General features: G+C 50.0%; 1 protein-coding gene across 1 annotated transcript in view; it reads left to right on the plus strand.

Annotated features, from left to right (window-relative positions):
- Positions 1–14,969, plus strand: part of PLEKHA6 (pleckstrin homology domain containing A6) — a 145,792-nt gene that overhangs the window by 75,638 nt on the left and 55,185 nt on the right.

Here is a 14,969-nt window from a genome sequence, read left to right on the forward strand (position 1 = left end):
CTGGTCAGGTCTAGCTTCCCATTTTAAAAGCCTCCTGGGGCCTTGAAACAGCATCAGGAGAAACACGCCAAACCTGTTCCGCTGTGTGTTTGCTTCTCGCCCCAGAGCGTCCCATCTTCACGATCTTTCTTACACGCAGTATCTTTCCCTTTCTTCAGCTCAGTTCTCCACAAACTCTGGCCCCCTCCATCCCCAGTGGTCCCCGAGGCTTAGTCACTTATTCCCCTGGGAGTGCCTTTAGGGACTGGGTAGCGCACGTGAAGCTATGGGGCGGTGGCAGGGTGGAAAGAAGAGCCCAATGAGGTGGGAAGTTGGGAGGCATGCTTGGAATATTCGGGCATGTCTACACCTGAAGCCTAACCAGATAACAGCAACACACGGCCTGTGCCAGCTCTGTTCAGGTGGAAAGGCCGCAGATTCTTATGGGTTGACAGGCTGGTCTTTGGATCCTCTCCGCTGCCCCATGCCAACGTGTGTTCCGGGGAGCTGGCTGCAGGCTGCAGGAACCCAGGGACCCAGGAGAGATCCAGATTGTGACGAGGCAAGTGTTTTGAATGGTTGTAACATCTTTAGCCTAAATAACTCTGGTGGCTCTCCTGAAACCCCCGTCTTCAAGGGACTGGAGGACCAGTATAGACAGTTCCACAGTTAGTCATCTGAAACCCCAGGGCCTGTGCATTTCAGAACGGTAACATGATGCACATACTGTGTGTTACATCAAGCCTCCAGCAGGGTCTGGAACAGCTCCAAAATCAAACATATTAATATTTCTGCAGCCAGGCTTATCTAAAGAGTCACAGAACCGGGATAAACAAAGCCTCTGAAGAGTCTCATGCCAGTTCAGGTCATGCTTTGCTGCTAACTAGGTTCAGGTTAAGTTGGGGTCTGCCATCCGTTGAGTTAGGAAAAACGTTCAATTTTCAGATGTTTGTGGATTTGGAGATGCTGGTAAGGCATTGTGGTTCTGTACTGCCTTGTATAATCCTATCGGGTGGAATTAGCATTCTCATTTTACAGAGGATGAAGCTAGGGCTCAGAGATGATCAATAAGTTGCCTAACGCCTTTCAGCCAATAAGGGTGATTCCAGCCCAGGACTGTCCTCCTCCAGAGCCAGGCTTTGTCCTCCAAGGTATGGCACACTTCGCCGCTCCAGCAGTGAGGGAAAGAGAGCGGAGGGTGGGGGTGGGAGCTCTGACTTTGGCATTGTACCCAATTAGGGAGGTGCTTTCTGCACATCTGATAGGGATCATTTATTGGCTTGTTCTTATTTATACATTGACTTGTGGGATCCCAGTAGGCTAAAAGCTCGGAAGAGAGGAAGCTAAAGTTCAGTCAACTTTGTGGCTTACATGAAGAATCCAGCTGGCTTCATGGGGGCTGAGAGAGCCAAGAACAAATGGGGTCAAGTTGGGTTTAGTGAGAGAAGCATCATCTGCAGTGGAAACAACCCCCGTGCAGAACCAGTGGAATGCACATTGCTTCCTGCTTCCCCACCCATTGCCTGAAGTCTTCTTGCCTTGAGGAGGGACTGGTCTTACGAGAAGGACTCTCTGGAAGGATCACAAAGCCCCAATAAGGGCGAGAGTGATGCGCAGCTTGAAATAAGAATTCGATTAGGGGGTCTCACTGGTCTTCATTAGTGATGTGAAAAAAGGTCAAAGCAAGTGCTAATGTAATCTGCTGAAGATACAGCATGTGCTTTTAACACTTCATTGGAAAGATGGACATTGGTCTGTTGTGGGAGCAGTGGCATAGATAATCCCCCTCCCTCGACCTTCTGTGTGTTGTCAGATGACAACTGCCATTCCTGGGCCACCTCTAGGTCGGGTAAGGGCCGAACTCTCGAAATCTAGGCACACGGGTGTCCACGGTGTTCCTGTGTGGTCAGGAGCCTGCTGTCAGGGGACTCTGCTCTGGGAGGAGAGCGGCTATGCTGTGCCCTTCACTAGGAAGATACCCATTAGGAAGGGTGGTAGGTCCGTTGCCATAGGAACGAGGAACATCTGCTCCAGCCCAGTAGAGAACAGATGGGGGAAAAATATTCTTAAAGGGACCATTAGCTCATGGAAATGGTGCCAGGGAAGTAGTTTAGAAGACCTGAGGGGCAGACCGGTCCCCTTGAACTCAGAGAACTGTGAGGCTCAGAGGTAGCAGAAGACCCACAGTTGCTTTGGAAAGTTCAGGAGAAAGAAGACAAGATGATTTTTTTTTTTTTCCCCTGAATCGTGGCTGTCCTCTGAGAACATGTCTCAAAGCCACGTCAGCTTGTTGGCCCGGAGGTCCCCGACTCCCTCTGTCAGCTGTGGTCACCTGCCACCTTCCTTAGGGATCTGAGCTTGCCTCTGTGGTTGCCGGCTCCCTCTTAAACACCCCAGAAGCTTTTCTAAGCTGAGTAGTAGCAAACTTAGACTCGTTTTCTCTGACCCTTACCTTCCTCCTTGCCCTCTCTGCCGGCCTGGTCTCTGGGCTGGCCCGGGGCCTCCCAGCCCGGTTGTCTGCCGCCCTTGGGCCCGGCTCTCAACCCTTTCCTTTCTTCCTCTGCTTCTCTTCCTTTTCTCCTCATACCAGCCATGTGTGCAGAGTCAGTGAGACGTTGGGTCTTCCAGAAGGCATCTTGTTCCTCTTCCTGGTATTAATTAGGACTTCTGAGCGCACACTACTGAAGCCACTCACAGCATCTTCGGCCCCAGAGGGGATTTTATTGTAAGGGTCAGAGAAATGGCTGGGTCACAGGAACAAACTAGAAGCAAGAAGCCGAATGCCACAAGTATGATGTCTTGCCGCTCTCCCTGTGCTGGCTTCAGTCTTTGGTCTCACTGCAGACAGGCTACTCAGCTTCCTGGGCAGCCTACAGGGTCCAGAAGGTGGCCTCCAGTGGCTCCCTCGTGTACAGGTCACCTGGAGGAGGTCTCGGATCTCTTTTCTCTCTCAATCCCAGTTCCCATCCCTGAGGAGGGTTTTCATTGGGTTGAGACCAGGTGGCTACCCCCTGTAACCAAGAGAGTGGCATCAGGTTTAGGGACATGGTTGTTACCACTGTAACTATGTGGGTATTGGGGTCGGGGCAGTTTCTAGAAAGGGTGGGTGCTTCCTAGTACATGTTAGCCCTTCATGGGCCTCCAAGCCTAGAGGAGTCTGGCTTGAAGACTTTATACGCCCCCTACCTCTCCCGTTAGGCTCTTTTCCTGCCTGATCATGGGGACGGGTAGGGGCCTAGTCGGTGGCCAGACTGCAGTGTCACTGCCACTCCCTGTGAGTGGAAAAGGCACAGAACCTGAACCTAGAAGGCCATTCAGGCCCCTGCCTTACCCATAGGTAACACTCTTGTCTTTTTAGTGAAGTCCTTTATGAAAAGATTTTATTGTTCCATCAGACACTAGGGCGTCAACATCTAAAAGCCTCACAGTTGGAAAGCCCATTACTGTTTCTAAATTCAGTTATTAATAACGTAATTGGATCCATTGTCCCACATTCCATCTTGGACTCACGAGGAAGACCGATGCCCACCATCTTGTTTAGGTTAGGATTGAATCCGTGACGATGAAATCACCCTCTTGTATGAGAGAATGGGAATTTGGGCCAGGGTGTCTGGGATTTGGAACCATTTCCGGCTGGCTGCTGCCCTTTATCCAAATGAACCTCAGAGAAGAGACAAACCGTACGGGGGTCAGATTGTATACTCTCTTCATGGTGCTACCCCCCTTTTTCTTTATGCCCTCCTTCATACCTTCCTCCGCCAAATCGCTCCCCTCCATCAGCTGTGATGGCAGATATGGCACAGAAGCACTGGGGCTGGAAGGAGCAAGGGGGAAGGCAGGCCCCATCTGGCTCTGCGCCGTGAGGGGCGTGTGGGAGAGAGGAGTGGAGAACTGAGCACTTCCCTCCTGGAGCCTGGGAGGTGGGGTATCTCTGAGTAAAGCAGAGGGAGGGCCTGCAGGGGCCCAGGAGCTGGGCTATTTCTGTAACACAGAACACATCTGCAGCCAGCCACAGGAGAAGGTCAAAGTCTGGGCGCAGGGCTGGAATGCAAGGGGCCAGGCGTCAGGGAGAGCCTCGGTTTCACCCCTTCGGGCAGCTTGGAGGGTGCCTGCAATGCCTTTTGGGAAAGGTGGGGCTCCTGGGATAGGGAGGAACTCAGCCCCTGATGGTGATGGTGAGGGTGTAGTGCATTGGAGGTGGGGGGGGGGGGGCTGGGGCGTGGCACAAAATCCAAATACCTATTGCGCAGAGGCGGGGAGGAATTTAATTCCAAGGCGTGGGGGCACTGACTAATTCGCGCTGTCTGCCACGAAGCAAAATCAGGTCAGCAAAGCACGGGTGTGAAGGGAAAGGGAAATAGTGCCGAGGCAGGGGCAGGAAGGTTCAAACAAGCACAGGTGAGTCTGTCCGCTCAGAGATGCGGACAGGTGTGGGGGCGAGCTTACCGCCCGCCATGGCGTGAGCCACGCAGTTTAGTTCCAGGCCCCCTCCAAGACCCCATCTGTATTTGTATTTGTAGTCTTTTTCTTAATGAGGACCCCTCAGGTTGCATAAGCTTCCGGCCCCACAAAATCTGGCTCTGCCCCCTGTATCCCCATCACCAAGATACAGTCACCTGCCCCAGTCCCTTGCTGCCACTTCGCACAGCCCTGTCCCCTAGACATACACCCCCTGGTGTCCCCCTTGCTTCACTCGCATCCCCACACAAGTCCTGTGTGCCTTGTGGCTTCTCGGGTATCTGTTTATAGTTAGAAAGTTGCCCTGTTCCAGCTCTGCCCTTGTCACAGAAGGACCGTCTTGGCTAAACCTGACCGCTGTTGACTTTTGGCCACCCTGCCGTTGGCCTGCCTCTCTTCAGCACCTTAGATGAATGATCTGTCAGTCCATGTCCTTCATGTGTTGTGGGTCCTCCCTAGCTGAGTCCAAAGGTCTACACTGGGGCTAGGGGTCCTGATGGGAAATTAGCCCGAGAGAGGGGCTTTCTCGAAGAACCTAAAGTGCTCAGGTCTCCGTGGTTTCTCTGGTCCCTCTCGTTCACTCTGTGGGCAAGGTGAGTCCCTGTTTCCTGTCCAGTGGGCCCCAAGGGGCAAGCCCTTGTCCACATTATACCGCTGGAGGGGTACGGTGCAAACACTAGAACTTGGGGCTCCTCAGTTGACTCCTGCCCAGTGATGTAGCCCCTGGCATTGACTTGCTTTTTAACTTCCGAGTTCGATATGACCCAGGAAAAAAATATGCACCTTCCAGTTCAAAGTACGTCAGGCCAAACCTCCCTCCCATTTGAGATTCTCAGATGTTGATTATTCTGGATCCTCAGGGTAGGGGGACAGGTGACCGCTGCAGATGATCCCTTGTTCTGAGGTGCATAGTGCCTTAAAGACATTACAAACCAGATTTAGGAATGGCTAAGTGCCATCTTGAGGAATAACTTCTTTTTTCTTTTTTTAATGTTTATTTATTTATTTATTTTAATTTTTTAACCTTTGTTTATTATTGAGAGACAGAGAGACAGAGCATGAGCAGGGGAGGGGCAGAGAGAGGGGGAGACACAGAATCCGAAGCAGGCTCCAGGCTCCGAGCTGTCAGCACAGAGCCCGACACGGGGCTCGAACTCACAAACCGTGAGATCATGACCTGAGTCAAAGTCAGACGCTTAACCAACCGAGCCACCCAGGCACCCCGATTTATTTTTTTGAGAGAGAGACAGAGAGATAGAGACACAGAGTGCAAGGGGGGAGGGGCAGAGAGAGGGGGAGACACAGAATCCGAAGCAGGCTTCAGGCTCCTAGCTGTCAGCACAGAGCCCGACGTTGGGCTCGAACCCACGGACCATGAGATCATGACCTGAACCAAAGTCAGACGCTTAACCAACCAAGCCACCCAGGCGCCCCTTGATGAATAGCTTCTTTAGGAGCAATTATTAACCATCCATTTTTATGTATCAAAGTGCTAAGGGGCTTTATGGTCAAAATCAGGCCATCGCTTCCTATGAGTGAGCAGTCCAGGGCACAGGCGCAGATGAGAATGATTACTTGCATTTACTGAACATTTACTAAGTGCCAGGACCTCTCTTAAATTTTCTACTTGGATAATCTCATTTAATCCTATGGCAAACCCAGGAGGTAGGTGCATATATTACCCCTTTTTACAGATGGGGGAGTGAAAGCACAGGGAGGTTGAGTCACTCCCCCAAAGCTCCTTAGTTGGTAACTGGTGGAGCCAGGATTGGAGCTGGGGCAGTCTGACTCCGGAGCCAAAAATCTCAAGACCAATGCAGATTCAACTCAGTAAAAATAAACTAAAGGATTAGTTTGTAGGATGATGCATGAGAAGGGAATTTCAAGTTGCACAACTTACATGAAGTGGGAAGAGAGCTGGCTTTGGACTGTGTCCTGGGCTATGGTCCCAACTCTCCTACCTCCTAACCCTGTAGCTTCGGGCTACCTACCTGACCTCTCAGGTTCCTCCTCCCTAGGCTGGATCTCAGCACCTATCAGAATTTGCTAGCGTCATGGCGTCATGGCGTCATGGCACGGATAGGTGTTAATTTCCTTTTCTTTTCTGTGCCGGTTGTCAAGTCTTCCTGGGGAGGGTGAGGAGGATTGGGAAATTCAAAATTAATTCTTGTTTCAGGAGGAAAATGTCCAGCCGGTTCTCCAATACCCGATCTTTTGGACAAGACTTTCTGCCAACCCCATTTCCTACTGTTCCCTCTTGGGACTGCCTAGAATGGGAGGAGAGAGACTAGAGAAAGAGGGGCGTGGGCTTCCCTCCAGCCCTTCTTTCTGCATCATCGTTTTTTTGTTGTTGTTTTTTTTTTCCTTTTTCAAAACAAGGATATTCTCTTGCATAACCACAGTACAAACGAACAGATTTCGGAAATGTCACGTTGATGCAGGACTAGTACCTAATAAACAATCCATATTTAAATTTTATCAGTTGCCCTAATCATTAGAATCCAATCCAGGACCATGCCTCTTTATTCCCCTTTACTCTAGAAGAAGTCCTCAGCCTTTTTCTGTTATTCATGCCTTGAGATGTTTCGAAGAGTGCAGGACCCTCCCTAGCCCTTTCTGGGCCTTGTCCAGTCTTCCCAGCTCCCTCCCATGCCCCCCTAGCCTCATCCTTGAGCAGGTCTGAATGAGGTAAGGGATGTGAGTTCCCTCGTAGGGACAACACTTAAGGGGTGCCAAAAAACTCAATTATCCAGAGCAATATTTTTATGTATTTATTTTTTTTTTACTATTTTTTCCTGTTTATTTATTTTGAGAGAGAGAGAGCACAGGTAGGGGAGGGGCAGAGAGAGACAAAGAGAGAGAAACTCCCAAGCAGGCTCAGTGCTGTCAGAGCAGAGCCCGATGCAGGATTCCATCGCAATGAACTGTAAGATCAGACCTGAGCCACAATCAAGATTCGACCGCTCAATCGACTGAGCCACCCCTGTGCCCCCCACCTCGCCAACCGAGAGCAATATTTTTAAAAACTCAAAATTAGTGCCAAAAGTTCATAAAGAACGAAATATCAGCAGTTTAAGTAAAGACAGGACCAATAGCAGTGCCCCTGTAGGCCATGCTGGAGCCTCAGACAAGAGGGAAATTCAGTAATACCGATCTGGGTTTTATTTAAAATATGTCATTTATCATGGATTTTTTTTTTTTTTTGCATTTTTATTTTGAAAAATATTCCATTAAGAAAATAGTATCAATCTTGATTACTGAGTTCTTGGATGCCCCTTACATGTCGTGTCCCCATGCCCTGCACGGTTAGGTCTCCTCCCTTCCAGCATCCTGTCCTGGGAACAAGGGGGAGAGAGAGGTGGGGCTCCCAGCCAGCCACTGTTCTTGTGCCCTGGCCAGAGTGCTGGAGGAGGGAGGGTGGGGCAGGGAGAGAAGAGGAGGGAGAGGAGGGGTACAGAGGCCTGGAGCCCAGCCGGGTCGCTGGCCTGGAGCCCTCTAACAGCTTCCAGCTGCTTCCACACCCACCAGACTTCCTGCCTTGGGAGTGGCTTTGGTTGTCATCCTCCCGCTTCTCATCAAATGTGTGATCAAATTAGATCCTTGATCCTCTCGTCTCTAACAGTCTCCTCTCTCTTAACACTGCATGGTTCCCGTTCGCTGATCCTATTCTGACCCTAGATCTGCCCCTGTTTTCATCCACCCTGGGAGCCCCTTCTGGATCAGTCACCAGAACATCCACCCAGGGCAGGGTGAGCACCGGACGCTGGTCCACGGTCCACAGTCGGAGCCAGTCACCCCGGCTGGGGACAGGTCTTGTGGCAACAGGAAAGAGCTCTGAACCGAGATTGAAAGACCCCATCAGGGTTTAGCCTCCCCTCCCATATGGCAGGTGGGTTATCTTGGCCAAGACTCTATCTCCTTGAACTTCAGGGTTTTTGTTAAAATGAGGGGTGATAATATTTTTCTGCCTGCCTCATGGGGCCATGAAAGAACCAAATGAGATAAGGATAAGAGTGCTTTGGGGATCATAAAGGGTTATACTTAATATTTTCCCTTCTGTCATAAGATAATCCTTTATTTTTATAAAGACCGTATTCAGATCTGCCACATTTTTGACCTGAATCCATGCGAAGTATTCAGGCCGATTCAGGGCCCATGCTCATCCCTGGCTTGAACCAGCATTTCTGTCAGACTAAAGCAGGTCACCAGGCAAAGCTGGAACCCCAGCCTGTCCCCCCCACCACCACTTGCCCACATCCATCACAGTGTAAAACACAATGGGTAGGACCCAGGTGGAGCTGTTGTGTTGTTTTGTATTGTACTGATGTTTCAAGCGAAAGTTTTTCTACTTTACTGAGGTACAATTAACTGAAGGTAAACTGCATATATTTAAAGGGTAACATCTGATGGGTTTTGTGAAACTACGACCACGATTAACATAATGTCCCCGGATGTGTGGCTCTCCAGTTTCTTCCTGCCTCTTGGAAATCCTGCCATCTACCCCACTCCCCCTCAAACTTTCATCTGCTTTCTGTCACTATAGATTAGTTTGCATTTTAAAATTTCATATAATGGAGTCATACAGGATACATTTTCCACCTTGGGGGCGTCTGACTTCTTTCACTCGGCATAATTATTTTGAGATGCACCCGTAATAATTCATTTCTTCCTATTGTCAAGGCATAGCCCATTGTATGGGTGTAGCACATACATTGTATTCACCTGTTCGTGGACATTTGGGGTTTTTTGCAGCCTGGGGCTCTGACAAGCTGCTATGAACATTTGTGCACAAGTCTTTGTGTGGACACATGCTTTCGCTTCTTTTGGGTAAATACCTAGGAATCAGTGGGTTGTAAGATAACCACACGTTTAACTTATTAAGAGACTGCCAAACTTTCCCAAAGTGGAGGTACCCTTTATATCCTCATCAGCAGTGGATGAGTTCCATTCCCCTACAGTCTTGTCAACACTTGGTATGATTAGTCTTAACTTTAGCTATTCTAGTGGGTGTGTAGCGTTATTTCATTGTGCATTCAATTTGCCTTTCCCTAATGACTAATGATGTTGAGCATCTTTTCGTGTACTTGATTTGACATTGTAGATCTTCTTTGGTGGAGTGTCTGTTTACGTCTTTTGCCCATATTTTTTGTGGTGGTGGTGGTGGTGGTATTTGCTGTCTTAATATTTAGTGGCAAGAGTTCTCTATGTATTCTGGATAAAAATCTTACGTCTGGTACATGTTTTGCAAATGTTTCCTCCCTGTTTATGGCTTGCCGTTTCCTTTCTGTAACCGCATCTTTTGAAGAGTGGTTTTTCATTTTGGTGACGTTCAATTTCTTGATGATTTCTTGATGAAGTTGGTGAATTTTGTGTCGTATTTAAGACAGTTGCCAAACTGAAAATCACTGAAGATTTTTCTCCTATGGTCTCTCCTAGCAGTCTTACAGTTTGGCTCTTACATTTAGATCTTGGTTCCTTTTCAGTTAATTTTTTTACGGTAGGGTCAGGGGCTTGTTTTTGTTTGCCTTAGGTGTAGGGATCTGTTTTTTCCGGCAAGCCTGTATTAAGAAGGCTGTCATTCCCTCATTGAATTGCCTTTACACCGTTGTGGCAAACCAATTGACCATGTATGCATAGATTATTCCTGGATTCTCTATTCTGTCCCATTGATCTATACATATATCTTTATGCCAATATCACATTGTCTTGATTACTGTAGATTTACAATGAGTCTTGAAGTCAGAGAGTCTAAGGCTTGTAGCTTTGTACTTCTTTTTGAAAGTTTTTTAGTTATTAGAGGTCCCTTGATTTCTATATGCATTTCAGAATCAGCTTGTCAGTGTTTACAAAGGATCGTGTTGAATCTGTAGAAAAATACGGGGAGAATTGATACCTTAACGATATGGAATCTTCTGATCCATGCAAACAATATATATCTCCTTTTATTTATATTTGGTTTAATTTCTCTCAGCAGTGTTTTATAATTTTTAGTATATAGGTCTTTCACATCTTTTGCCAAAGGTATTTCTTAATATTTCACACTTTTAATTCTATTGTAAATAGCGTTTTTAAAATTTCAATTTTCAGGTTAGTAGCTAGAGGTACAACTGATTTTACTATATTGACGGTGTATCCTGAGCCTCTCCCCACCATCCCCCCCCCCCGCTTTTAAAAACTCAATAACAGAACTGGGGCCTGGAAATACTGAGGTGCAGGGCCTTTGCATGATATGATAAGCATTTAAAGTGGTATGTAACAACGTTAGCATCTTTCCCTGTTTTAAGTCAATAAGTCATTCCAGTAGCAGCCCCGCAGCCTGCCGTGGCTATAAAGGGAATGCCAAGAGGGGGTGGGGTGGTGAATCTGACCCTCCACAGGCTGTGCTTCCCTAGATTTCTGAGGGTATTCTTGAGGTCCGACTAGATGGAAATATAGTGCAGCCCCTTTAAGAGACTAGGGCCAACCAGCCATCAGGCCACTGGGAAGGCAGCCTGGGAGATAAGATAAGGCCCCCGGGCTGGTTTAAGCCAGGGTCCTGGGCCACAGTGGCTGCGCTTACTGGTAGACAAACAGGAACCAGGGGTGATAAGGAGGAGGTGCCAGCTGCTAGACCCAGGCTGGCAAGGCCTGGAGCAGCCAGCTCACTCACTGGGCCCTGAAAGGAGAAGTGGGTATTCATTGTGGGCGTGCAGGGGGAGGGCACTTGCATTCTCCTGTGTATGCTATATATTTATGATCATGTTTTTAACACTCTAATAGAGTATACTTAAAGGCCTTACACATAGTACATGTTCGATAACTCCGTTTGCTGAGCTCTCTATGTTCTCTCGGCTGCTATCTTTAAGCTCTAGTAAGATGCTCTGATATAAGGTTTTGAGACTACCTGGTTTCTTGCTCAAACTAGAAAAATCCCGGCAAGGACTTACTCTGAAAAGCCCCGAGCTGCTCATTTGCACATATCTGCATAGATTTGCATGTGTCCTACATGTGGATACTTTTATGCTGGATTTAGATTTCCCCAAATCAGAAGCCTATTTTTAAAGGGATAAAGAGGGGATTTGTCTCCACTCATTCCTGCCCACCTTTCAGCTGCATCCTCCAAAGATGCAAAAAAAAAAAAAAAGAACCCAAAAACAAAACAATTTCTGCAACTTTGAAATATAAAGAAGACCACCTATAGCTGCACAGTTTAAGTAGAGACAAGCAATCCTTTGCCAGTCAAGGAGTTTCCTTTCTTGGTTTCTGTTACAGTTCCTGCTAAGACTCTCCAAACTCCTGAGCGAGGCAGGGGATTATTAAGGCAACGAAGCCCTCTCGCTAAACAGCCAGGAGCTGAAATGCTCAGAAGCCTTCAAGGATTGTGCCCCGTACATGGACAGAGAAGCTAGAGACGCTTGCATCCACCTGAGACCACCTTCCCACTGCTTCCCGTCCCAGGGCTAGGGATGCGAGGGACTACCTTTGTCTGTTCTCCCTCCTCCAGGAATAAATAAAAATAGCATCCCCTCCCCCAGATCCCGGCTCCTCTATTGGCCTGCTAGGCAAATATTTCATAATGTGGGCTCATCCAATTGGGCACCACGCCAGAGCCAAGCGCCTCAGGTTGGAGTGTGCTCCAATCAGGCGGGGCAGCCTGGGTGGGACTAGAGGGCTCCCGCTCTCCGCTCTCCACATGGGAGGCCTGCATTACTCAGGTGGATGACATCAAGGTGGGAGTTGGGCTGGCCCAGGGCTGGGAAGAGAGGACAGGGCTGTCCATCAGTCAGCCGGAGGCAACCCAGCGCTGAAGGGGTTAAGGCCAGTCAGCATGTGTGGCTGTTAATGATTGCTACCCACCAGGGACCTGGTGAGTATTAAAGGAAACCTTTTCCCTATTCCTGAGTGTGAAAGGAGTCGGGATGAGCAAGCAGAGGCCGGCGAGTGAGTGGTGAGAGTGGTGATCTGTCCCCGTGTGTTTGCCTGGGTGGCTCTGGACCAGGTAAGGGAGCGCTGGATACACCCAGTCCGTCAGCTAGAACGGGCTTTTGTTACAGCCAGATACAAATTCTCAGCTTGGGGCCAGATTTCAGTATCAGGCTATTTCTTACAAGGGAATGTTGAGGGTTGCTTTCATCCAAGGGGATGAACTACTTGGCACAGGAGCTGGAGATACAAACCATTGTCTGTCCTGATGCGGAGACAATGGTTTTGTGTGTGGCCACCCTGCACATAAAGCTGGCTGGCTGAGTCCTCCCTCTCTGAGCCATTGTCTCCAGAGAGGGGCTTGGGAGCCCCGGGCAGAAGCGCCCCCGGCCTGCCCTCTCGTGGGCTGATTTCCTGGGAGCAGGCAGGAGGGAAGGCAGAGAGGCCCCGCCAAAGAAGCTGGATAGCTGTGGCTTGTCCTTCCATCTTTTTTTACTTAGTCAGGTGTGGAGAGGAAGAGGGTAGGACAGAACCGGGGGGGAGGAGGTGCAGAGAGCTGGCAGTGGGCCGGGAGTGCGACTCTCATGAAGAAGACAAAGTTTGTCATTTGGGAGCCAGACAAATCCAGAAAAAAAAAGAGGACCAATCTTTTGGGTTCGGGTGTCTCTCGTTCCCTTTTTCTCAACTTCAGGCCCCTCCTTCCCTCAGCTTCCAAAACATTTGTGCTCTTTGACCCAGGCACCGTCTCCAGATAAGTCAGACTCCTGCAGGGAATGTGGACCAGAGTTCTGGGTTTTGTTGGAGGGGGCAGGTGGACTGTTTTCAGCTGATGGGGTGTGTGTGTGTGTGTGTGTGTGTGTGTGTGTGTGTGTGTGTGTATGCTCAGCACGCGTGTGTACTCATGTGTGCACATGTGACAAAAAATGAAAGCCTGATCTGTCTCCAAAGCAGAAATGTTGACTCCCCCACCCCGCTGCCCCGCCGCCCCCACCTCCCTTAGCCAGGAGCTCTTTTGTAGCCGTGCGGCTTTCTTGGGACGAAAAAGGTTGGAGGGCATAATGCTGATGTTAGGTGGCCCTGAAGGGGGGACTGTTGGGTAGGAACGGAGCACTCCCTGTGCCATCTTGAAGGCAGATTTGAGAGATAAGGCAAACCCAAGGCCCTGGTGGCTTTCAGCTGGGCGCTTCAGCTGCCGGGCTGCCCACAGGCAAACAGAAACCAGGCACAAGAAAGGGGAGGGGCCGGGCCCGGGACCCAGCAGGGCAAGAGCAAAAGCCAAGTTTCTGGGCATGTGAGCCAAGAAAGGGGGGGCGGGGGGGGGGGAGTAGAGATGGGAGGAGCGGGGCCACTTGTTGTGCTCTGCCCTGTATTAAGAGAGTGAGCCACAGAGGGGATCGGCCGCCTTCCGTCCTCACAGTCCCAGGGGAAGTGGCACGGAGGGCCTGGCACCCCCAGGCTGGGTGGACTTCCTGGGCATACAGCCTGCGCAGTGGGCCCCACAGGCTCAGCAAGGCCTGGTTTAATGCTCTGCTGTTGCCATCCTGACATTCTTAATCTTCGAACAAGGGGCCCTGCGTTTTTATTTTGCACCAGGCCCTGGGAATTCCGTAGGCTGTGCCGTCCCCGGGCCCAGCCGGGAGTTGCAACAGCAGCACAGTGGCTCACACGCTCTGACAGGTGCAGGCAGCCGCACCTGTTACTCTGGTGTCACTTACCCGGACTGGCACCTGTCCTGACGGGCACCAGTACAGCATCCTTCTCCCTTTCCTCCTCTCCACTCCCCTCCCGAGAGCATTCTGTTCCTTCTTATTGCAGCTTCCCTGCCTCGTCTTCCTTCGAGGCTATTGCATGGCAGGCGGGGGCGGGGGGAACAGGGGTGGGGACAGTGGTCCCCTCTTTCTGTCTCCCTCTTCCCTTCCCTCTGCAGGCCCCCTCTTTTCCTTGGCTGGGGTCTAGGCCTGGGAGTGCCTCTCCCGTTCCTCTGAGATCTTCCTCCCCTGTCTCGACCTGGGTTATCAATGAACGCACTCTGGCACCCGCTTCCAGTGCTGTTTGTTTAGGGACAGATTGTTTCCCTGTGATTACCACAGGCTCCAGGTCTGGGTGGTAGGGTGGGATGGGGGAGGCGCAGGGAAGGAGGACTTGTAAGCCCCCTGTCCTTGGTGGCCACTCCTCTATCTTTTCCCTGCGTGCCTGCTCTTCCTGTTCTAAACCAAAGGACCCTGCAGATCACCTCTTTCCTCCTCCTCCCTCTGGTCTCTGCCAGAAGTTGGCCAATCCAAGAAGGAAAAGGAAGGCAGGGGAGGAACGGGCTCCCCCATTCTTTCCCCCTTACCACCTTTCCTCTCTGCACAGAGTGAGCTGCTGTGTAACCTTTCCCCAGTGCCTCCCCCAAGCCTGCCCCCAACAGGCTGTCAGTAACAATATTCCCCATCTTGGAGGGGACTCTCTTAATGTATATGCTTTAAAAAGTGATGGATTCTCCAAATCAATTCTGATGCGACTTTGAAATGTACCAAACTCCGGTGGTGGTGGCAGATTTCCCCTGCTTCTTGCTGTAGCTGAGGACTAGCAGGGCACCTGTACTCCCTGAGGACCCTGAGCCCAGAGCAGCTGGTGTGGAAGTACAT

The sequence above is a fragment of the Leopardus geoffroyi genome, chromosome C3, assembly GCF_018350155.1.
Source record: "Leopardus geoffroyi isolate Oge1 chromosome C3, O.geoffroyi_Oge1_pat1.0, whole genome shotgun sequence".
Classification (NCBI taxonomy): domain Eukaryota; kingdom Metazoa; phylum Chordata; class Mammalia; order Carnivora; family Felidae; genus Leopardus; species Leopardus geoffroyi.